The sequence below is a fragment of the Tachyglossus aculeatus genome, chromosome 17, assembly GCF_015852505.1.
Source record: "Tachyglossus aculeatus isolate mTacAcu1 chromosome 17, mTacAcu1.pri, whole genome shotgun sequence".
Lineage (NCBI taxonomy): Eukaryota > Metazoa > Chordata > Mammalia > Monotremata > Tachyglossidae > Tachyglossus > Tachyglossus aculeatus.
This window is the reverse complement of record NC_052082.1, coordinates 28,837,144-28,863,419: the sequence shown is the minus strand read 5'-3', so window position 1 is coordinate 28,863,419 and position 26,276 is coordinate 28,837,144. Positions and strand designations below refer to the sequence as shown.

At 40.9% G+C, this 26,276-nt stretch overlaps 1 non-coding gene across 1 annotated transcript; it reads right to left on the bottom strand.

Moving 5' to 3' along the window:
• Positions 1-6,636: 6,636 nt before the first annotated feature.
• LOC119939817 lies at positions 6,637-6,774 on the bottom strand. The gene has a single exon (XR_005454780.1). It is a non-coding gene; the product is annotated as a small nucleolar RNA SNORA7 (small nucleolar RNA).
• Positions 6,775-26,276: the final 19,502 nt, after the last annotated feature.

Sequence of the window (26,276 nt, the reverse complement as noted above, 5' to 3'; positions counted from 1 at the left end):
GTGGACAGGGAGTGTGTCTGTAACATGGTTGTATTGTACTCTCCCAAGCACTTAATACAGTGCTCTGCAGTAATTCAGCTCTGGGTATGATTGGGAAGGAAAATCCCAAATAGCCTCCCTTTTGTGCATGGAGTCAGCCAATCTATAGTATTTATTGGACACCTATTTTGGGCAGAGCACTATGCTAAGTGCTTGGGAGAGTATAATAGAATTTGAACCAATATATGGAAGTAGTACACTTGATTATAAGTATTCAACTCCATAGCTGGTGCAGAAATGCTTAGTGATAAATTGAGGGATACAAATTGTGGAGAACAGGAATCAGCTGGGGAAGGCCTTCAGGAGATGTAATTTCAGAAGGCTTTGAAGATGGTACAGATTTGGAAGAGAAAGGAGTTCCAAATAGGGGGAAACATTTTTAAGCAAGATGTTGGAGGTGGGGTAGAAAAGAACAAGATTAGCTGGAGAGTAATGAAGAATACAAATTAGAAGTTGGTGAAGAGAGAAGATAAGTAGAAGGTAGAGAGTTTGTTGAGTGCTATTCAGCAAATGATCAGAGTTCCTCGATGTGAAGAGGAATGGGCAAACACTGGAGAGTCTTAAGGAGTGAGTAGACATGTGTAGAATGAGGTTTTTACAATGATGATCTGGACAGCTGAGAGAAATATGGACTAGAGAGAGGAGAACCCAGATGCTGTGAAATTAGTGAGGAGGCTAGTGCAGTAGCCAAGCTGGGATGTAACAAGTACCTGGATCAGCACTGTGGCTGCTTTGATGGAGAGAGGACTGGGCAGATGTGGAGATGTGGAAGAAGGACAACAGGATATGGCAACAAAACTGTATATGGGGACTAAATGAGAAATAGTAGTAATATTAGTATGTATTCAGCTTCCACTCAATTCAAATCAGAACTTTATCTTTCCACCTAAACCTTGTCCTCCCCCTCACTTTCCCATCACTGAAGACTGCACCACCATCCTTCCTGTTTCACAGGCCTGATACCTTGGCATTATCCTTGATTCCTCTCTCTCATTCAACCCACATATTCAATCCATCACTAAATCCTGTCGGTCCCACCTTCACAACCACTAAAATTTGCCCTTTACTCTCCATCCAAACTCCTACCACCTTAATCCAGTCACTTGTCTTATCCTGCCTTAATTACTGTATCAGCCTCCTTGCTGACCTATGAGCCTTCTGTCTCTCCCCACTCCAGTCATACTTCATTCTGCTGCCTGAATCATTTTTCTAAAGAAATGTTCAGGACATGTTTCCACACTCAAGAGACTCCAGTGGTTGCCCAACCACCTCCGCAGCAAGAAAGAACTCCTCTTCAATGGCTTCAAAGCAGTTAATCACCTTGCACCCTCCTACCTCACTTCACTACTCTCCTATTAAAATCCTGCCAGCACACTTTGTTCCTTTGAGGTTAACCTTCTCACTATCTCATATCCTGGTATCCGTTTCTAGCAGTTCTTCCATCAGTGTAATTGCTGCTGCCTACTGCTTTTGACATCTTTGTTCAAGAATCCTCAAACTTTTGATCTCAAAAGATCTGAAGGTTGGGTGCTCAGTGAATCAAATGGTTTAGTGGCATTAAAGCCACATGGCCTAGTGGATAGAGCAGGATTCTGGGAGTAAGAAAGACCTGGATTCTAATCCTGGATCCATCACTTGTCTGGGCAAGATACTTAGTCTCCCTGTGCTTCTGTTACCTCTTCTGTAAAACAGAGATTGAAGCCATGAGTCTCATATGATACATGGACCTGATTAACTTGTATCTACCCCAGCACTTAATATGGTACCTGGCACATAATAAGCACTTAGTTACCAAAAAAAACCCCCACAAAAAAACAAAAAAATGAGAATAAGCACACTGTTAATGTTGGAAATATGCTAACTTTTTTTCACTTCTTCCCTAGTTATTCCAAAAAGTACCCTTAGATCTCAGCTTTGGCTATTAGATGGTTTACCTCCTTATTTCATATTACTCTGCCAGAAACAAAAGACTATGCTCTTGTGGGCAATCTATTCTTGAGGGGTTTTTTTATCAGTCTCATCAAACCAACCTTGATGTTTCCGGATGAAGCAATTAAGAGTGTCTTCAGAGTTGCTGAAAACAGAATGAAGAAAAAAAAGGTATTGCAAATGTGGTCATTTTCCCCATCTGATACAATTTGTCTACTTTCTATTAACACTGATAGGAGACAGGCCATTTGGTTAGTTTCTTGAGTCTTTTCTTAGTGATCTTCTGTTCTTGTTGTTTTTGTCAAATCTATCATTTGGAAACCAGTTTCATGAACTATCTGAGCTAATGAGTAGGTCATTAGGAATCTTTCATTCTTTGTATATAACTCAGGAGCATGAGATGATGAGAAGGAGCTGGAGTGCAAATTTTAAAGTCAGATGTCTCCCCTATCTTCTTAAAGATAGAGATTATGGTGTATCTTTGAAGTCTGGAGCATCGCCACAGTGTTGACTGCCTGTATTTTAGATTATTCCACCTACTACAATGACATTTTTTTTTTCTCTTTACTAAAAACCTTTTTCCTAGAATTTTTTCACAAATCCTGAAGGACAGCATGTCTAAATTCTAGTGAATCTTCCATTCACTGTGTATTACCTTTGTATTTCCTCTTGCACCTTTGCTTTTTATTTTAATTGTCATTGGCGTCCGTTCACGATCATTCATAGTCTGTCTTTTATTACTTGTTATTTTCATATTGGAAAATCATACCTACTGACATTTTAAGATGCTCTTATTAATCTTTTATGTACTTTTAAAGGAAACATATGATCCTCTTATGCTTTCCCTAACTCATTCCCATTTCTACTGCAAGCACATTTTTGAACAGCATTAAATGTTTTTCCTTTAACGGTAGTCATTTTCTTTGGCTCTTTTGCACAATGTCACACTTTTATAGGACCTAGATCTTCTAATACTACCTCTATAGTTACTGTAACACCATTCAAAACTGGAAAGTGCAATGCTACTATTTCCCATTACATTACTTCTTTCACACTTTTCAAATGACTGTTTAATATTTTCTTCTATTTTGTGTTCCTTCTTTACTTTACCCTTCCCTAATACAAAAATAAACTGTTCCAGTGCTTCATATAGCAATTATAATAAAAAAAACACTTGACACTTTTGTACATTCTTGAATTTTCTGTTCATCTCTTAGACCAGAGATTACTGGTCTAACACTCCTAACGTTACAATCAGCACCTAGTTGATACAGTTACTTTTGATAAATCTCTGAGTGCAAAATATTGCCTACTGATACCATCTCTTGTAGTCATTACTTCTTTTGGTATCCTTTAAAAAACATAGGAACATTTTCTGGGTTTTCTTTATGTCATTTTTTCTTTAAAATATAATAATAATAATAATGGAATTTGTTGAGAGCTTACTATGTGCCAAGTACTGCTCTAGGTGCTGGGATAGGTACAAGGTTATCAGATTGTCCCATGTGTGGCTCACAGTCTTCATTCCCATTTTACAGATGAGGTAATGAGGCACAGAGAAGTGAAGTGACTTGCCCAAGGTCACACAGCAGACAAATGGCAGAGCTGGGATTAGAACTCGTGATTTTTACATTGGATTTACTTCATTCCAAAAACAGCATTCCTTCTCAGATATCTTCTTACTACTCTCCCCCCTTCTATATCCGGTATACCATTTTGCATTTTCTTTAACACATGCAAAACATTGGGTATACTAGTGTCAATATATTCAGAGAGAATAATGTTTATTAAAAAACAAATTCTAATTAGTTCCTAAGATTTTTGCAAGCATCTGGAAATGAAAAAAGTTTTATTTTTATTTTTCCAAAACTAATATATACAATAAATGCAGTGATTATGTTCACATATGATGAACATTAAGAATGTGTCCAGGATAGTTCTTGAAAGATTTACAATTGTTTTGTATATTCATTTGAAAGAGAAGATGGAAAGAAAACAACAACAACAAAAAACCCCCACAACAAATGTAGTATCCTTTACATAAGATAATCTAGCCTAGAAGTGTTACATTCCAAATCCCAAAACACCGGGAAGAGGAGGCACAAACTGAAGCTTGAAAGCTTGAAGGTAGGATCATCAAGCATTCAAAAACAAACAGTTCCTCATCCAGCATTAGAATGTAAACTCTTCTAGGGGAAGAACTCTGAAGAGACAGCATGGCTTAGGGGAAGAACACAAGGCTGGCATTTCAGTGGACTGGGTTATACTTTCAACTCCTCCCCTGGCCTGATCCATGACCTTGGTTTAGTTACTCAACTTTTCTGTGCTTCAGGTTTCTAATCTGTAAAACGGTGATAAAATACCTGTAATCTCCCTGTGTGTGTGTCTCCTGCAGCACAGGAACCATATCTGATTTGAATTGATTACCAGTATGGGCAGGGAATGTGTCTGCTTGTTATATTGTACTCTCCCAAGTGCTTAGTACAGTGCTCTGCACATAGTAATCACTCAATAAATACAATTGACTGACTTCCCCAGTTTTTGGCAAATACCTCTTAGTAAATGCTACTATCATTTATTATCATTCTTCTTTAGGCTGTTTCCAAGTGCCTAGTGTGGCAATCAATCCAACCAGGCCCCACACCCAGGAAGGGAAGCAGAACCCAGAAGATGGACTCTTGGGTGGCCTTTCCTGATGAAAGATAAAATAAGCAGCTTCTAATGCTTTTATGGCATTAACTTAACCAAATCAATCAGAGGGAAGGATTGGGAAAGTTGAAGGGGACCAAGTTGGGGAGGAAGGAGACTCTGAACCATTTTGAGGTGAGAGGATTGGAGCCCTTTCCACTGAAACCTCCGGTAGCCCATACTGGGACAGTCAGTCCCCAATCCCCTTGTCTTCAGGGTTACAATGAACTTGCAATGGTTCCCTAAATGATTAGCATCATTTTGAACAATGACCTGTTCATTTGAATAAAAGCACTGATTTTTATTTTCCAGAAATATTCTCCCATCTTTTTCTTGGCCTCTGTGTCCCACCGTGATTTCACTGCCTCGGGAGACTGTCAGATCTTCCAGTCAATCAGTTCCTGTCTGCAGGAACTAATCAGAGGATGCAGCTCATGAGCATGTTGTAATTGAAACATTTCACCTGGTGGAAGATGATCAGATAGGGATGCTCACGGATACCAGAAATCCAATCAAATGCACCTTAGGCATTGGAGGGACCATCACTTCCACTGACAATTGTACCTCTTACACTTAATATTTCTCTTCCACTGAAAATCAAATCTTAATTTTTAAAGGGAATCATGATTCTTTCCATATTTCTTGATACAAATCATCTTCACATTCTTTACAAAATAATACTAATATTTAAAAAATATCTGTTGCAGTTCATCTCCCAAGGAATCTCCATCATTTGATATATCTGTTCCATTCCGTGCTGTGTCCTCTTAGGATCTAAGCAGTTTCATGACCATATGTAATGGAACGAGGCAGATGCAATTAACCTCAATAATCCAAGCTATATTGCACTGAATTTGAAGATGTTTCATACCAGCATAATTATCCTTACAAATTACCTAAACTGGTAAGTACATTTTCCTTATAAGAGAAAGGTCAACTGAAAAAGATTCATCTGTCAATGGAAAAGATGACCTTAAAACATTTTGACTCTTTATATTGTATCTATTCTCCTGGCATATCAAGAGTATAGAGGGTTAACTCAAAAATTACTGCCTCTACAAAAAGGGCATCTGCAGACTCTCTGGGCGGTTTGATGGCAGTTGGCCCTAGAAACTCATTCATCTCATTAACAGCTCCAATTATCTGGTAGATACTGCAGCACCCTGGGTTGCCACTTCAGCTGCCATCATAACACTTGTCAGAGACCCTAGAAGCATCAGTTTCTGGCAAAGAGAAAAAAGGTAACTCTTACTGCTTAATGCAAAAAGTCAATTCTGGAAAAAAAAACAACCCTGAAGTTAACTAACAGATAGTTTGACTTTTGAGCTAAGGAGAAAAGCACACCTACCCCACACAGACTTGCATTAGGGGATTCAGAGTTTCCACAAAGAGACAGTAAAGGAAAAACCTTTGTTCAGAATTTCGCCACAGAATGAATGTCTGGCTCCTGCAATTGGAATAGGATCCTGATCTGAAAAGTAAGAAACTTGGCCCCATATTCCAAATTCTGAGATGTGAGGAATCAATATTAAAATCACAAAGTCTGGCAGGGATATCAAGACTAAAACCATCTGGTTTATGATACCAACTAAGGTAAAGGAAGGAGAACTGGAAAGTCCCTAATTTTACAATGTCTTTCTTTATAAAGTCAAAGTTTAGGACCTGCCATTATGTCCAAAATATGTCACTTCCTATCTAACAAATTTCACTGGATCATTTAAGAACATTCTTTGAAAAATCTCTGAAATAGATCCTTGTCTTATACTGTAGAGTTGTCTCCGACCCACAGTGGCTCCACTGACACATCTCTCTCAGAATGCCCTTACTCTCCATCAGCAATCGTTCTGGTAATGTATCCATAGAGTTTTCTTAGCAAAAAATGCAGAAGTGTTTTACCATTGCCTTCTTCCACACAGGAAACCTGAGTTTCTGCCCTCGATTCTCTCCCATGTCACTGCTTCCCAGCACTGGTGAGTTTTGACTTGTAGCAGATTTCCTTCTACTGTCTAGCCACTGTCCAAGCTAGGAAAAGAATGGGTATGCCTCTGCTTGACTCTCCCTTCCATAGTTGAGACTGGTAGAGTACTGGAAACTCTCCAGGTGTGATCCTGAGAGGGGTGGAAATATATCCTACCATATGCAAAATGGCAGAAACAGTCTTACCAACATGGATAGATGTTCCTTGACTTTAAAGATGAACAAAGTCAACATGGTATTGCGATATAGAGAAAACAAAATGAGAGATGTTCCCGGATGATATCTTCTTATTACCAAAAGAGGAACAACATAGATAATAATAATAGTAATAATAATTTTGGTACTAGTTTCATTCATTCATTCTTTCATTCAGTCATATTTATTGAGCACTTACTTTGTGCAAAGCACTGTACTAAGTACTTGGAACGTACGATTCAGCAATAGAGACAATCCCTGCCCACACTGGATTTACAGTCTAGAAGGTTTAGCACTTACTATGTGCCAGGCACTGTACTAAGCACCAGGGTACATACAAGCTAATCAGGTTGGACACAGTCCATGTCCTACATGGGACTCGCAGTCAATCCCCATTTTACATATGAAGAAACTGAGGCACAGAGAAGTAAAGTGGCTTGCTCACTGTCACACAGCAGACTGGTGGCAGAGCCAGGATTAGAATCCAGGTCCTTCTGATTCCCAGGCCTGTGCTCTACTAGGTGATATTTTGGTTGGGACAGTAGATAAAAACCCATTTATCTGTATGGGTAATGGGGGATGATAGCAGTGATCTCAGTTGCTTTTCCTGCTGCTACAGAAGAAGACCACTCCTCATTATGTTCCCTCTGAGGACATTTGGGTTGCATTAGCAGGATTCTACAATAGAACACTCCCCTGTCTGAGAATTGGAGTTGAGAACTATTTGTGTCTGTGGGAGAGATCCCTTTTGATCAGTGTAGATATATAGGTATACGTACAATTTATTCGACTTTCCAGAACCTCAAACTCCCGAGACCTCACTCCCTATTGGCAGGTGACTAGTATAAATTTCCAGCTTCCATATCCACTCGATCAACTTGACTTCACAATCTATACCAATGTGGTGGTCAGTAAATACAGTTGCTGCTCAAAATTTAGAGATCATCCTCGATTGGTAGTGGGCAGCTGTGTGGACTTAAAAAGCAATGACAGTCATAGGTTGCAACTATGCTATATTTTTCTCCTCCTGCATCTAGGGTACTGTTAAATTATTCTCTGAGGTGAAGACCTTGTCATCATTGTCTACATCTTTGTGAGCTGTGAGAAGGATTACTAAAGCGAACTCTAAAGGAGAAACCCTCAATGATTCCAGGAATCTGACCATGGTAAAAAGGTGGTTGACAGGACTGTTGACTGCTGTGTAACAGTGAGCATATTACTGCAGTGTTCACATGCTGCATTTACTGCCACAGGCAGCTGTGGGCATTGACTGTGATTTAAAATCTAAAAGCCTGAAGATGATGAGCTGTGGATATTTTACGGAGTGCCTCTCTCCCTATGCTCCTTCAGAACTGAGGTGATCTGGTTGACGTTTCCCAAGTTTCCTTTCAGAGAGCTAAAAGCAAGGCATTTTGTGAAACTCTCTGTCTGCTCTGCCCTGATTATCACAACCTCAATTTGCTAACTTTTCTGCATACACTGAAGCAATGGAGCAAATTGTTCCCTGTGGTCTGAAAGAATGAAGGCTTTTCCCAAAGGTAGAAGTAGAAAGTAACTTTGATGACTGAGAGAACTGGAAGAATGATCATAATGGTCATTTTTACAAAATCAATGAATATCGAGTTGAATTTGAACTCAATTCCCATACAGAATAATTATCCAAATAGTAATAATTTTATCAGCCGTCCCTCAATACAGTCCATGCATATTATAATACAATTTTTTCCCCTCAGAGGAGGCAGTGCATTTTTAACTATCCAATCAATTAATGGGATTCATTGAACACTGAGGAAAAAATGCTTTAGTACTATTTTTAAAAGTACAAACCCACATTCTCACTAAAACTTAGAATTTTAAGTTATACTCTGCTGCCTCTGAAAATATTGGGATGATTTGAGTCGATACCATGTGATCTAACCATTTTGGGAAGTTATTCTCTTAAATGACTTCCTCAGGCTATTACTTGGTTGTGCCCCATTTATTTATTCTCCACCATTTCCTAGCACTTTGGAGAGTCAGTTATTCTGTTTCATTCTTTCTTATTTGTTTTGCCTACTATCTAGTTGGTTCCTTGAAAAAAATACAGTTTCACTTAAGGGCAAGGTCAAAATATGGTTTTCAACATTAATACTTTTATGGTCAATTATTTAATGAATAAAGCAATAATCAATCAATGGTATTTGTTGAGCACTTACTATGTGCAGGACATTACGCTAAGCACTTGGTAAAGTACAACAGAATTAGTGGACACATTCCCTGCCTGTAGATAATTGCTTTATGCTATTTGTACTTGTCATTCCTAAGATGACAAGAAATTTTCAATATTCTCAATCACTGAAGACAAAGTTCTGCAAAACATACAAAACTTCCCTATATGAGAAGACATCAATCAATCAATCGTATTTATTGAGCGCTTAATATGTGCAGAGCACTGTCCTAAGCGCTTGGGAAGTACAAATTGGCAACACATAGAGACAGTCCCTACCCAACAGTGGGCTCACAGTCTAAAAGGGGGAGACAGAGAACAGAACCAAACATACCAACAAAATAAAATAAATAGGATAGAAATGTACAAGTAAAATAAATAAATAAATAGAGTAATAAATATGTACAACCATATATACAGGTGCTGTGGGGAAGGGAAGGAGGTAAGATGGGGGGATGGAGAGGGGGACGAGGGGGAGAGGAGGGAAGGGGCTCAGTCTGGGAAGGCCTCCTGGAGGAGGTGAGCTCTCAGCAGGGCCTTGAAGGGAGGAAGAGAGCTAGCTTGGCGGAGGGGCAGAGGGAGGGCATTCCAGGCCCGGGGGATGACGTGGGCCGGGGGTCGACGGCGGGACAGGCGAGAACGAGGTACAGTGAGGAGATTAGCAGTGGAGGAGTGGAGGTTGCGGGCTGGGCAGTAGAAGGAGAGAAGGGAGGTGAGGTAGGAGGGGGCGAGGTGATGGACAGCCTTGAAGCCCAGGGTGAGGAGTTTCTGCCTGATGCGCAGATTGATTGGTAGCCACTGGAGATTTTTGAGGAGGGGAGTAATATGTCCAGAGCGTTTCTGGACAAAGATAATCCGTGCAGCAGCATGAAGTATGGATTGAAATGGAGAGAGACATGAGGATGGGAGATCAGAGAGAAGGCTGGTGCAGTAGTCCAGACGGGATAGGATGAGAGCTTGAATGAGCAGGGTAGCAGTTTGGATGGAGAGGAAAGGGCGGATCTTGGCAATGTTGCGGAGCTGAGACCCGCAGGTTTTGGTGACGGCTTGGATGTGAGGGGTGAATGAGAGAGCGGAGTCGAGGATGACACCAAGGTTGCAGGCTTGTGAGACGGGAAGGATGGTAGTGCTGTCAACAGAGATGGGAAAGTCATGGAGAGGACAAGGTTTGGGAGGGAAGACAAGGAGTTCAGTCTTCGACATGTTGAGCTTTAGGTGGCGGGCGGACATCCAGATGGAGATGTCCTGAAGGCAGGAGGAGATGCGAGCCTGGAGGGAGGGGGAGAGAGCAGGGGCAGAGATGTAGATCTGGGTGTCATCAGCGTAGACATGAAACACAAGCACTTGGTAAAGTACAACAGAATTAGTGGACACATTCCCTGCCTGTAGATAATTGCTTTATGCTAGTTGTACTTGTCATTCCTAAGATGACAAGAAATTTTCAATATTCTCAATCACTGAAGACAAAGTTCTGCAAAACGTACACAACTTCCCTATATAAGAAGACATGAAACATGTACCAACAATTAGAAAAGTCACTTTGGAAATCAGAGCCACAAAAAGTGCATCTCAGGAGGTGCTAAAGCTTTATTAAAACCCCCTGTTACCAGGTAATAGCGAGATCATAGTGAGACACAGAGACTGAGAGATGGAGGGAATGTTTCTGAAAAATCAAAATCAGTATCCTTCCTTGTCCCCAGCCCCACTGCTCCTGCTATGGGAGAGGTTTGGATCCAGGGCTTCCATTTCTCTGCACCCACAGCCAACATGGTTCCTTGGGGAACAGAGCCATGGTGGGGGACCAAGAGGAGGTGGAAGGTCATCTGGGAGGGGTAGAATCCAGGCTCACCAATTATCCCACTGCAGCTGCACCAGGTTCTCAGGGCTCAGAGCTCTGGAGAGTGGAGGGAGTAGGAGGGGTAGAATCAGGCTCAGTAGCACCAGGAAACTTATTTTTTGTTGATTTTTAAATTTAAAGAATGCCCACCATCACATCCTCCCAATCAGTCATATGCATAGACAGGGGAACCTCAAGGCCAAAGGATTTATTTTGTATATAGGGCAGCACTAACAGCAATTCTCCAGCTCCTATCCCCGCCACCTTTCACAGCCCTGAGAGCAGTAGCAGCAGCAGCAGAAGGAGATTAGCTGGGAGACCACGGCAGTGACTGACCAGACTTGGGTCCCCTCTACTATAGGGGTCAGTTCCTGGTTCACCCCCACACAATTCAGTTTCAGAGAAAACCATGCTCACTCCCACAATCATACTGGATTTCTTCTTCCCCAGCTTCATGGAAAGTCCACCTCAGCTCATTCTCCAGATCAGGCGACCTAGTAATTCAATATGGGAGACAGATTGTCCCAAAGACATTTGAGACGGCATGCCTGATAGAGGATTTTGAAGGATTTTGCCTGAATTGTGTGCCATAATAAAAAGTACACTGCCTTGTCATGCAACCTGAAATCTTCAAACATGCAGAGTGTACCCCTGCTTATGAACTGGAACAATCTCTTCCCAAACATATGGGCCACTGAGGAAACACTACAGGGTTCAAAGATTTCACCTTTATCACAGTCTTTAAGAAGAAAGGTGAAAGTTTTCATTGTGGCAATCTAGGCATAACAGTATTTTCCAGTGTTGGAAGATCCTATCTAGGATCTTCCTAAATCTATCTATCATTGACTGAAAACTTCAAGAATCATGATGTGGTTTCAGATCACAGTGTGACACAGTGGACTGCATTTCAGATACAGTAGAAATGCAGGGAACAAGACCAGGACTTCTACAAAGTTTTCACAGACCTCATCAAATCACTTGGTATGGTCAGCAGATCTGGGATCTGAAAAGTGATAAGCTAAATTGTCATTACTGATAAACTTTTCAAGATTCTAGGATAAGAGGGTATATATGAGGGAACCTTGTTGGATCCATTCCATGTTGCCAGTAGAGTAAAACAAAAGAGTGTAGTGGGACTGGTCCCATTCTATTTATTCTGTGTGTTAGAGGATGCAATAAGAGAGCCGGGTCCAGGTTTTAGAATACCCTTTCACATTCTCCCACCTCAACAGAGTTCAAGCATCACCCAATAACCGTCACGCAAGAATTACTGTATGCAGATGACCACATCCTGGAAATTCAAACCCAAGGAGGCATTAAATTAATTGCAAAACTCTTCATGGAAACAGCCAGGCTATGGGGCTGACAATAAATCTAATGAAAATGTTATGTATTTCCCCTGCAACAGGGAATCAATCGATTGTATTTATTTAGTGTTTACTGTGTGCAGAACATTGTATTACATGCTTAGGAGAGTGCTGTGTCCAGTCTGTATCACTCTGCACCAGGGAATCCAATTGTATTTATTGAGTGCTTACCATGTGCAGAACTATTAAGAGCTTAGGAGAGTACTGTGTCTGACCTAATTAATTTGTACCTACTCCAGCACTTAGAACAGTGTTTGACACACAGTAAGCACTTAACAAATACCATAAAATAATAAAATAAATACAATATAATGGAGTTGGTAGATATGTTCCCAGGCCATAACAAACTTAGTGCCTAGAGGGGGATACATATGTTAACGTAAATCTATAAATTATGGTTATGTTCATAAATGCTATGGTATAGAAGGAAGGGTGAAATAAAATGTGCAAATCCAAGTGCAAGGGCAACATAGATGGGATTGTGAGAAAAGGAAATCAGGGCCTAGTTGGGAAAGTCCTTTTGGAGCAGATGTGCCTTCAGAAAGGCTTTGAAGAGGAAAAAGAGAGATCATCTGTCAGATATGAAAGCAGGAGGGCTTTCCAGGCCAGAGTCAGGGTGTGGATCTTGGCAGCAAGATAGACGAGATCAACCTACAGTGAATAGGCAAGAATTAGAGAAGCAATATTTGTGGGGTGGGTTGTAATCAAAAAGCAGTGAGGTGAGGTAAGAGAAGGCAAGGTGACGATGCTTTAAAGCCAATGATAAGGTGTTTACATTTGATATGGAGGAGGATGGGCAACCACTGGAGGTTCTTGAAGAGAGGTGGAACATGGACTAAAGAGTTTTGTAGAAAAATGACGCGTTAGCAGAATGAAGTATGGACTGGAGACAGGAGAAAAGGAGGTCAGCAAGGAGGAAGATGCAGTAATCAATGCAGAATAGAATAAGTGCTTGGCTTAACCTTGTAACAGTTTGGATGGAGAAGAAAGGATGGATTTTAGCGATATTGAATGGTTGAATTGCTAGGATTTAATGATGGAATGAATATATGAAATCTACTTCAGTCAAGAGATATGAGTCAAGGATAACACCAAGTTTATGGCCTTGTGAGACAGGAAGGATAATGGTGTTATCTACCATGACAGGAAACTCAGTGGAAGGACAGGGTTTGGGTGGGAAGATAAAGAGGTCTGTTTTGGGCATGGTAAGTTTGAGATAATAACAACAATAATAATAATAATAATAATAACAATAATGGCATTTATTAAGCACTTACTATGTGCAAAGCACTGTTCTAGGCGCTGGGGAGGTTACAAGGTGAGCAGGTGGTCCCACGGGGGGCTCACAGTCTTCATCCCCATTTTACAGATGAGGGAACTGAGGCCCAGAGAAGTTAAGAGACTTGCCCAAAGTCACACAGCTGACAATTGGCGGAGCTGGGATTTGAACCCATGACCTCTGACTCCAAAGCCCGGGCTCTTTCCACTGAGCCATGCTGCTTCTATGCTGCTTAGATGTCAGCTGGACACTCAAGTAAAGGTGTCCCAAAGCCAGGAGGAAATATGAGACAAAAGAGAAGGAGAAAGACAAGGCCTGAAAAAATAGTATTGTGAATCATCCACGTAGAGATCAATCAATCAATCAATCAATCGTATTTATTGAGCGCTTACTATGTGCAGAGCACTGTACTAAGCGCTTGGGAAGTACAAATTGGCATCACATAGAGACAGTCCCTACCCAACAGTGGGCTCACAGTCTAAAAGGGGGAGACAGAGAACAGAACCAAACATACCAACAAAATAAAATAAGTAGGATAGAAATGTACAAGTAAAATAAATAAATAAATAAATAGAGTAATAAATATGTACAACCATATATACATATATACAGGTGCTGTGGGGAAGGGAAGGAGGTAAGACGGGGGGATGGAGAGGGGGACGAGGGGGAGAGGAAAGAAGGGGCTCAGTCTGGGAAGGCCTCCTGGAGGAGGTGAGCTCTCAGCAGGGCCTTGAAGGGAGGGAGAGAGCTAGCTTGGCGGATGGGCAGAGGGAGGGCATTCCAGGCCCGGGGGATGACGTGGGCCGGGGGTCGATGGCGGGACAGGCGAGAACGAGGTACAGTGAGGAGATTAGTGGTGGAGGAGCGGAGGGTGCGGGCTGGGCAGTAGAAGGAGAGAAGGGAGGTGAGGTAGGAGGGGGCGAGGTGATGGACAGCCTTGAAGCCCAGGGTGAGGAGTTTCTGCTTGATGCGCAGATTGATCGGTAGCCATTGAAGTTTTTTGAGGAGGGGAGTAATATGTCCAGAGCGTTTCTGGACAAAGATAATCCGGGCAGCAGCATGAAGTATGGATTGAAGTGGAGAGAGACATGAGGATGGGAGATCAGAGAGAAGGCTAGTGCAGTAGTCCAGACAGGATAGGATGAGAGCTTGAATGAGCAGGGTAGCGGTTTGGATGGAGAGGAAAGGGCGGATCTTGGCAATGTTGTGGAGCTGAGACCGGCAGGTTTTGGTGACGGCTTGGATGTGAGGGGTGAATGAGAGAGCGGAGTCGAGGATGACACCAAGGTTGCGGGCTTGTGAGACGGGAAGGATGGTAGTGCCGTCAACAGAGATGGTAGTTGAAGCTATAGGAGCAGATGAGTTGGTACAGATGTAGAATAAAAGGGGACACAGAACTGAGCTTTGAGGTTCTCCCACAGTTAGGAAGTGGGAGGCATAGGAGGGGAATGAGTGGCCAGAGACATAGGAGGAGAACCAAGAAAGCACAGTCATTCATATTTACTGAGCGCTTTACTGTGCACAGAGCATTGTAGAGCATGTGGAAGAGTATAACAGACAAATTCCCTGACCACATAGAGTTTACAGTCTAGAAGGGTAGGCAGAGATAAATATAAATAAATAAAATTACAAATATGTGCATAAGTGTTGTGAGGGTGGTGGAGGGGTGATGAATAATGGGAGCAAGTCAGGGAAACGCAGAAGGGGGACAAGAACTGTGTCCAACCTGATAAACTTGCATCTACCCTGGTCCTGGCACATAGTGAGTGCTTAAAAAACAGAAATTATTATTTTTATTATTATTATCAGCTCCTACTAACCTATGTCACTGACTTCATTGTGTTAAACTTAGTTTATTTGCAAATTGTTTCAATTAGTTATTTTTGTTGTGATCTATATATTAAATTCTGAAGCTCATCCCACTCTGGAAGCGGCATAGACAATAGGTTTGATTACATTAACTTTGTCCCAGGGGAAAAAAGTCAAGCTAAACATGTCAAGTTACTTTATATTGATGTGTTTTTTCACTTGTGTTGAACCCTTTAAGAAGAAATTAGATCACAGACCTCACCATATTGGAAATAAGAATTGGTTCTCATCTTTCTTCCTTTTTAAACATACGCTTGTAGAGCTCTCAGGGACTACGAAGGGAATGGTTAAGAAGTAAAATTAGAAAATAAAGTACCAGGTGAGTCTGTCCACTTTTCTGTGGCTAAGGAAATAAGTCAAGTAAATACTGGAGAGAAAAAAAATAACTCCCAAAATAAATCTACAGCACCTGTAAAAAACACGTTAATAATAAATGAACAATCTGTCCTGTTCTCACAGTGGGTAGCTTGCTAAAAGTACATAAGAATGCTCTAGATATCTTTACGTAGTTTAATGTGATGGAAAGGAGACTGAGGAAGGGGGAAAGAGGAAGGTTTGTCTCCCTACTAAAAGGATGCAGGCCTCTAAGTATGAGCTATAGGCTCTGATGAGACATCCATTCCTGAGCCCTATCTCCTCAGAGAAAGTGAGTACCCTGGAAATGACAAGTCTATATGATCAGAGGATTATAAAAATGCCCACAGCACAAGTGGTTCAGTACTCTACCTCTCCACACAAGAGTAAATCTACTCTTTCATTCCTGTCAGAACAGTCTGAGCTGCCTGCTGCCAAGATCAGAGTGGACGAAAGGAAAAACCTACAGGATGGCCTATTTTCTTTCTACACTGAAGGTGAGGCTAAGCAGGAGTCATCTATGTCCAAGCAGGGAGAAGAGAACCCAGGGCATACAAAATTTTACTTAAGGATGAAGTGGGGTAAGGAAATCCACCTCAATAATTAAGTCTAACAGGAAATAAAAGCATCAGAAATAATTAGTCCGGTGACTCTTCGATCCACTTGTTTGGAAATGTAAATCCTACAGTAAAAACGAAAGAAAAGGCACCATTAAATGAAAATAGCGGGATAGACGCAGTGACACAGACCAGGCAGACATAGGATAGATATTTACCAAAGCATACACTCTGTGAGTGAGGAGGAGCAGGAGCAGGTAAGAATAGAATCTGCTCTTCCGCTGCATATGTTTGGGTCATTGCAGTACCTGAGGCTGTAAGTGGAGGTGGGTCCAACATTTGGAATCACAAAGTTGCCTGTGGCAGACTAATGGCAGCAGCAGAATTTAGGGAGGCAATCCCGATAGCATTAGCAGCTCTAGTTTTTCTCATTATGTTCTGTAGCTGTGGCCCTTCTAATTTTACTCTATAGACTGACTCTTTTTTATTAGTTCAGCTCATTTGCAAGGCCAGGTGCCTCAGTTATCTAGGTTGCCTTGCTTACCTGGCAGTCTGCATCTTCCACACAATTTAGAAGAGGTAAATTTCAAGAGGGAAGCTGAGTCAATGAAGGTGCCAGGTCCAGTTGAAAATAAACTTAAGGCATTTTTTTGTTCGCTTGTTTTCCCAGAAGGATCCGCAATGGTTCCGAGAATTACCAGGAATCTCATCTGCTTCTTCATCGCTGCTTTTCTCAATCGGGACTTTGATTATCCCTTCAACCCACACTAATTTTGGAGTGTTTATTGAGCACTGTCTCTGTTCCAAGCTGTGAGTTAAGCCCTGGGACAGATATAAGATACTCAAATCAGTCACAGAGTTGGAGGCAGACAGGCCTCAGAGTCTAAACCGGTCACAACTCCCAGCGGCCACTCTAATTTGATGTAGCTGTGTTTTTAAGACCAATTGTGGATTGACTGATTGACCAGAGTGGTTTCTCGAGCCTTTCTTCCATACCTATAGGGTGATAGCTTTCATAAGGTCACCCTAAAACTCTTCCAGTGAAACTAACTTAAAATATTTATTTGTACGGGTAAATACAATCAGAAATCCATCTTAGGATTTTCAAGAGCCTTGTCATTTCTCCCTGAGTCTGAGGGATTATCTTCCCTATGTATGTCCCTGGACTATAGTCTCACTGAATTTGGAGCTCTGTGGGCTTTATATGTGTGTAGTGTACGCACTAGAAGTATAGGCTTGCCCATATATTTCCTTCTATACATAATGGTGTTTTCCCATCAAGAGGAATGCGGGTGTTTTATCCCCAGCCATTATTCCTTACCTCTCTCTCTTATTTTTCCCCACCTCTTCTAGTAAGGGACTGAGGAGAGTGAGGGAATTCAAGCATTCTCCCTTTACTTCCTCCTTGGAATGTTTTAATAGCCTGCTTAGAGAAACAGGATTTCTGCCTCACCATGGCTTACTGCCAATGCTGTAAAGACAGTATTGAGGTAACAGGTGTGAATCTTCAGGGTGTCTCTGTTAACCAGAGAGCATTTTGAGTTCCAGCTTTCCCTGACATTGGCTGTTGAATTACATCCCACAGCTAATCGTAGTCACTGCGGATGAGCTTCTTTACCCACTTTGAAAGGAACCAGAATTTTACAGGGAGGTATTTCTGTTCAACTTAGAATCCTCTACCAGTTTGCATCTGGAGTTATGTCTTTTCCATCTCCATATAACATTCATGAGTTTTTATTTTTGTCTTTCAAAAGCTCAGAAAAATGCACTAGGAAAATTACTCTTAATAGTATAAATATCTACAAGCCTAAATGTACTCAGGTTACTCAGATTTTGTAATTTAAATCCAAATAATATTTCTAATAATTTTTTGTTTAAATGTTCATGGGAAAGTACCACATTATGGCTACTAAATAATAATAATAATAATAATGGCATTTGTTAAGCGCTTACTATGTACAAAGCATTGTTCTAAGTGCTGGGAGGATACAAGGTGATCAGGTTGTCCCATGTAAGATTCATAGTCTTAATCCCCATTTTACAATTGAGGGAACTGAGGCACAGAGAAGCTAAGTGACTTACCCCAAGTCACACAGCTGACAAGTGGCGGAGCTGGGATTAGAACCCATGACCTCTGACTCCCAAGTCCTTGCTCTTTCCACTGAACCATGCTGAATGCAAGCTGCAGAAGAGGCGAGAGGTCAGGGATGGAGATGTATATTTGGGAAGCATCCATGTAGAGATGGTAGTTGAAGCCACGTAAGCACATTAGTTCTCCAAAGGAATGGGTGTAGATAGAAAATAGAAGGGGACCTAGAAAGAAGCACGGAGGGATTCTCTAACTTTGTGTTCAATGTAGTTCATTTAATTGTATTTATATATTTATTGAGTGCTTACTGTGTGCAGAGCAGTGAGCTTGGGAGAGTACAAAACAAAAATAAATGAACATATTCCCTGCCCATAATGCCTATACGGTAAGTGCCAATATCCAGTTTATTCTAGTTTGCCATATTGGAAAATGTGAAGATGATGTCAATAGACACTTTCAGTCTACTAGGAAGTCTTCCCTACTCAGAGTCCAGAAATGCCTTTATCATGAGCTTCAGAGTTCTTCATAAGCTTTCTCCATCTTCCATTTCAACTTTTTCTGCCCTCTAATAACCAATACCTCTTCAATCATAATTATAATATTTATAAAGCACTTCCAAGCACTGGGGTAGATCATCAGATCAGAATAGGTAATCAGATCAGACACAGTCCTCATCTTACATGGAAATCACAGGTTGAGGGAAGGTAAAGAGGTATTGAATCCCCATTCACCAAGAAGATAACTGATTTTCCCAAAGCCACATAATAATAATAATAGCATTTATTAAGCTCTTACTATGTGCAGAGCACTGTACTAAGCGCTGGTGAGATTACAAGGTGATCAGATTGTCCCACAGGGGGCTCACAGTCTTAATCCCCATTTTACAGATGAGGTAACTGAGGCACAGAGAAATTAAGAGACTTGTCCAAAGTCACACAGCTGACAATTGGTGGAGCCGGGATTTGAACCCATGACCTCTGACTCCAAAGCCCGGGCTCTTTCCACTGAGCCACGCTGCTTCTCTAACATAGCTGCTTCTTACTTACATAGTAGGTAAGTGCTGGAATTGAGGTTAGAACCTCTAACTCTCAAGCCTGTGATCTTTCCATTAGGCTATCCTACTCTGTCCTAAACTAATCTTCAAATGCATTAATTCCTGACTCTTTCAATAACAACTTGTCCCTCACACTGTTTCTCTAGCCTGGAACTCCCTCTCCCTCCACAGCAATAAAGCTTTCCTAAAACTCCACATCTTCTGAAGCTCCTTTCTCTGATCACTTCACAACACACCAGTCACAGCAACCCAATATTATCCTTGACATGTATTTTATTCCTATCCTCAGCACTTAAGTTTTTAAGTACATAAGCATTCGTATACTCAATTGTTTATTTAGCTCTCTGCAACATGATACATTTGTATGACTCCTTCTTCAGTCCTTAGTCTTTCTCCTGCCTGTCCACCCCATTGGAATGTTGGACTCTTTGGGTCAGTAACGATGTGCATGGCTTCAGTTGTAAATAATTAAGTGATTATATTTTACTTTTCACTCAGTAGAACCCCACTAAGCACGATTGATGATGATGAAGTTGTCAGCATTATAAAGTAAGTGAAATTGAGTTAGGTACCGGCCATTAATTCACAGTTTTATTTGCACCTGAGTATTTTGGTGGGGGGGGGTTGTTTTCAATGGTATTTATTAAGTGCTTACTATGTGCCAGGCACTGTTCTAAGTTCTGGGGTACAAGCTAATCAATTTAGACACAGACTAGGTCCCACATGGTACTCACAGTCTGAATCCCCATTTTGCAGATAATTAACTCAAGTGCAGAGACGTGAAGTGCCTTGCCCAAGATCACACAGCAGACAAATGGCAGAGTCAGAAAAACCCAGGCCCTTTTGACTCTTAGGCATGTGTGCTGTCTATTAGGCCACAATAAATGCTTACCTGCATGGATAAAGTAGAAAGCTAAATAAAGAAGGCTGATAGGGCATTGATTTTCTAACTGAAATGTACATTTTCCAAGCTATAGTAGTGTCCAACCTGTTTTCATATGGTAGTGAGATTGGAAAAGGCACACTTGGCTTTGCAAGCAAATTCGTCTGTGCCACCTACAACTCAGACTGAACAGTAAACTGCCAACAATATCCAGCAGATTCTGAAACGCAATTAACCAGCTTTTCTAAGTGGACATTTTACAGAAAAGAAATGAAAACAGAATGTCCAAACAACATTTCTATGCTTGACCAAAGATGGGGGTGCACACAAACGAGGACAGAACAATCATTTTAATCTGTGCTGAAACACATTTTAACTAATGTGATTTAATGGAGGTTTGTTGGAAGGCATTGTGGCTTAAAGCAATCAAGAAGAGGTAAAATCTTGAGGAGATATAGTTATTTAAAATCATTGTAGTCTTCATCATTATATCCATTATTCATATTTATTAAAGTTCCCACTGGATGCTGGGCATGTCCTAGGTACGGTAAAATGAAAAGCCTATTCCCTAACCTTGAGAAGGGTATAATATAATTAATGAGAGAGATGAGGAGACAAATTAGACAGCGCAAAGAAAATAGAAAACAAACTGAAGAAAAGAAAATGTGAATAAATAAGTGGGGTATATTAGTGCACATATATTTGAGTACTACAGGTAGCTGATGAGAAAGCAGAGAGGATTGGTGTGGTGTAACAAAACTAATAAAGATTGAAAGTTGGTAAAAGATAATTGGAAAAATCAGAAATGTAGAATTACTGTTCAAAAGAAAGCACAGCACTGAGGTAAAATCCCTTCTTCTTCCACAAAATGTTATGTCCTGCTCTAAGCTTCTAACCTTTAGAGGCACTGCAGTTCTGATTATGATTCTGAGAATTAATGATGATGAAAGGTTGGAAAAATACAATCAATGAAAAATAAAGTACTTGCTTTAGTCTGGAGGAGAGAAAATGAGACAGTCCTTAGGCATTAGAACACTCATTTCACACAATGGTCAGCTGTTTTCCGGTGAGGATAAAAACGTAGATGGCATAAAATCAGATTGTGGCATGAGGGATTACTTTTGACATAAGGAAGAATTAAGTGAATTTCCTGAATTCATATAGAAGGATGGGTTTTCAAAAGCAGTTTGTGGAATCACCTTCCTGGGAGAGCTTTAAAAATTTTATAGTTAGCCACTTTGGTGGGCATGGATTAGGGGTTTAGATGGGTTTAGATGTGAAAATAAGAGGCTTCTTAACAAGTGCCATCATTATTATTCTCCTCAAGTTAATTACAATTTTATACTTTATGAGAGCTTCTTCCCCCAATAGAGAAGCAGTGTGGCTTAGTGGAAAGAGCCTGGGCTTGGGAGTCAGAGGTCATGGGTTCTAATCCCAGCTCTGCCACTTGTCAGCTGTATAACTTTGGACAAGTCACTTCACTTCTCTGAGCCTCAGTTCCCTCATCTGTAAAATGGGTATTAAGACTGTGAGTCCCATGTGGGGCAACCTGATCACCTCGTATCCCCCCCAGTGCTTAGAACAGTGCTTCACACATAGTAGGTGCTAAACAAATGCCATTATTATTAATAATAATAATAGAAAGGGAGCCACTTTCCTGCCTCTTCTATCAGAGTCCTTCCTTCCTTGCTCCAGTATGATAGGATTAATGTATAGTTTCACTAGTGCAAGAAAATAATATTCCAGTTTAATGGCTGAGCTTCATAATGAGTCAGAACATACTTGCAGAATCAGTTTTGATGGTTAACTAGAAAAATAAGCAGTCTAGAATGTGGTAGATGTTAAACACTTACTCTGTTTAAAGTGCATGTTATGTGATGGCGTAGATACAAGTTATTCAGGGTAGATGCAGTTCCTGTCCCACCCGACACTCACAGAATTAATAGGAGGAGATCACGTAATAAAAGGAGAGGAAAGTAAAATGACATTTGGGACTATATCTTTTATTTCTGCAATGCTTGGCCAATTACCTACAACTCCTCATTGTAGGCAGGAAATATGTCTTACCAACCATGTTATATTGGACTTTCTGTAGTGCTTTGTGCAGTGCTTTGCACACAGTAGGCACTCAAATACCATTGATTTAGCTATCTAGTCAGTCAGTGTTCTACATAAAGTAGGATCTCATACATACATACATACATACAGAAGCAGCGTCGCTCAGTGGAAAGAGCCCAGGCTTTGGAGTCAGAGGTCATGGGTTCAAGCCCCGGTTCTGCCAATTGTCAGCTGTGTGACTTTGGGCAAGTCACTTTACTTCTCTGTACCTCAGTTCCCTCATCTGTAAAATGGGGATTAAGACTGTGAGCCCCCAGAGGGACAACCTGATCAGACTGTGAGCCCACTGTTGGGTAGGGACCGTCTCTATTTGTTGCCAACTTGTACTTCCCAAGCGCTTAGTACAGTGCTCTGCACACAGTAAGCGCTCAATAAATATGATTGACTGATTGATTGTAGCCTCCCCAGTGCTTAGAACAGTGCTTTGCACATAGTAAGCACTTAATAAATTCCATTATTATTATTATCTCCATGAAAGAAGCTCACCTACCTACTGTACCATCTTCTCTTCCTCCTCAGTTGCTATCACCATCAGGGTCACCACCGAATTTATCCCCATGAACTGAGGTAAATGACAAAAGTTGTTTCTGTCCTGGCCCTGAATCTTACTGGTGCTGACAATATTCCACAGACATTTCCTTCCAAGAGGAAGGAAGTAATAGATCCAATAGCTCTTTTCCTGCTGCAAGGAATAGGGCATCTTCTATAGCTGCCATTTTACACGGTGGACTGTGGGCTCTCTTAATAATAATAATAATGGCATTTATTAAGCACTTACTATGTGCAAAGCACTGTTCTAAGTGCTGGGGAGGTTACAAGGTGATCAGGTTGTCCCACCGGGGGCTCATAGTCTTAATCCCCATTTTACAGATGAGGTAACTGAGGGCCAGGGAAGTGAAGCGACTTGCCCAAAGTCACACAGCTGACAATTGGCAGAGCTGGGATTTGAACCCATGACCTCTGAATCCAAAACCCACGCTCTTTCCACTGAGCCACGCTGCTTCTCCATCTCTTTCTACCATCCTAGTTCTGGTATCATGTGTCACGAATGTGAGCAACTAACATTTTTCCTCACATTTATTGCCCACTCAGTGGAACTTATTTTAGTGCTTTGTTGGGGTGGAAAGGAGAAAAGGCACCTGGTGTGGCTAAACAAGGACATCCAGCTGGCAGTAATTATAAATAGTTGGCAGTAATTATAAGGCTCCAAGAAGGTTTAATGAGTAAGAGATCTACAAACTAGTGTTTGGGCCTAGAAGCAATAAGCAATAGCTTGAAGGAGAGAGGATGTAAGCAATTCTAAACAGATTGATATAACTAATCCTTGCAGGGAAGAAGTGATAAGAAAACTCTCAAAAGAGTGGCACATGACAGAGTGAAATCTAGAATAAAGTGGGTTTATGCACAAAGAAACAGAATTCCTTCATAGATGACTTTATTCTCTATATCTCCCTTCTCTTCTCTCCATTTTTTCTCCTTCCCACTGTATCCTAGGAGGGGATTTCATATTCTTAAAAACTAGCTCTCCCTATATCTGTGTCTCCTGTACTCATCTCCTAACTTCTCTAAAAACAACGTGCTATTTTACCATCTTCATCTTCATATTCAAATCCCTTTTTCCTTCACACATACCCAAAGACAATGCAAGTGATTCAGCTAGAGAATACTGTATTTTAATTTTTATCTTATAATTCTCAAATTATTCTACTGCATTTTTCTGGAAAAAATCACTCAGAAATTGTTCTTTGCAAGATGCTGTTAGTATTGTATATGTAATCTGAGTGATTTTACAATACATTTAATTGCCATATTCTAGATCTGGAAAATGTCACAAATATAACTACAGTTTTAAAATTAGTAATTCTTTCTCCACCCTAAACAGCATTTCACTGAAGCCAAAATTACTACACTCATGAGTTTTAGTTAAACTAGAGTGAAGCCATGCTCTGGGACCCAAGTCATTTCAGACAATTCAGTAGCCCATCTGACATTGTTTCCCTTTCTTAATATCCTAAAAATTCTTTCCCCTACCACATGGTGTTCAGAAATACAACAAAGCACCTCAACTGGAATAAATAAATTTAAATCAAATATTTAGGAAGCAATCATTTGAAACCTTATAGGAGATCTTTGACTTCCAGAGCCCCAGGGACAATCATGAATGAGAAGAGGCAAAAGGATTGTGGATATGAAAAAAGAGAGGGAAACAATAAATGCTAACTAGTAAAGTAGTTAATAAACTCCCATCACTGTGCTAATGTTAGAGCTGGGCAAAATATGTGGTTTAATTTGATCTGATCCAGCGGTTCAAATTATTTAAACTTCTGGAGACTTCCATCCTAAAAGATTAAAAAACCAAGAACTTCTATGAAGAAATGTATTATAATAATAATTGTGGTATTTTTAACAAAGCACTGTGGTAGATACAATACAATCTAATTAGACAAAGCCTCTGCCCCACATGGGACTCACAGTTTAAGGGGGAAAGGAAATAGGTATCTAATCATCATTTTATAATGAGGAAATTGTGACTTGCCCAAGATCATAGAGTAGATAAGTGACAGATATCAACCAATAAATAATTGGTATTTATCGAATGCCTACTTTTTGCAGATTGCTGTAGTAGGTTCTCCGATGAGTACAATGTAACAATATGACAGAGTTAGTAGTCACAGTCCCTGCCCGCAACAAACTTGCAGTCTAGAGTGGGAAGCAGCGTGCCTCAGTGGAAACAGCACGGGCTTGGGAGTCAGAGGTCATGGGTTCTAATCCCGGCTCCACCACTTGTCGGCTGTGTGACTTTGGGCAAGTCACTTAACTTCTCTGTGCCTCGGTTACCTCATCTGGAAAATGGGGATTAAGACTGTGAGCCCCACGTGGGACAACCTGATTACCTTGTATCCCCCCCAGCGCTTAGAACAGTGCTTTGCACATAGTAAGCGTTAAACAGATACCCCAAAAAGGATGTATTTATGTAAATGAATTATGGATATGTACATAAATGCTGTGGCACTGAGTGGGTGGTGAATAACGGAAGCAGATCAGGGTGATGTAAAAGGGAGTGGAAGAAGAGGAAATGAGGGATTAATCAGGGAAAAACTCTTGGAGGAGATGTTATGTGCCTTCATTAAGGCTAAGATGGGGAGAGCATTTGTCTTTTGGACATGAAGACGAAGGATGTTCCAGCCTAGAGGCAGGGCATGGGCAGGAGATCAGAGGTATGATAGACAAGATCGAGGTATAGTGAGTATATCAGCATTATCGAAGCAAAGAGTGCAGCCTGAGTTGAATGGCAGCAAGGTGAGTTAGGAGGGGGCAAGGTGATTGAGTACTTTAAAGCTAATGGTAAGGAGTTTCTGTTGGATGTAGAGGAGCATAGGCCACCACTGGAGGTTCTTGAGGAGTGAGGAAACATGAATTGACCACTTTTGTAGAAAAATGATCTGGGCAGCTGAGTAAAGTATGGACTAGAGTGGGGAGAGAAAGAATGCAGGGAGGTCAGTATGGAGACCGATAGAGTAATCAAGGCAGGATAAGATAAATGCTTAGATTAGCATGGTAGCAGTTTGGATGAAATTGAAAGGGCCATGTTGTGAAGGCTGAACGGACAGGATAGATTGAATATGAGGGCTGAGTGAGAGAGGTGAGTCAAGGATAATGCCAAGTTTATGGGCTTGTGAGACAGGAAGGATGATGGTGCTGTCTATGGTGATGATGAAGTCAAAGGGGAGCACAATATTTGGGTAGGAAGATAAGAAGTTTTGTTTTGGACATGTTAAGTTTGAGGTGTTGGCAGGACATCCAAGTAGTGATGTCTTGAAGACAGGAGGAAATA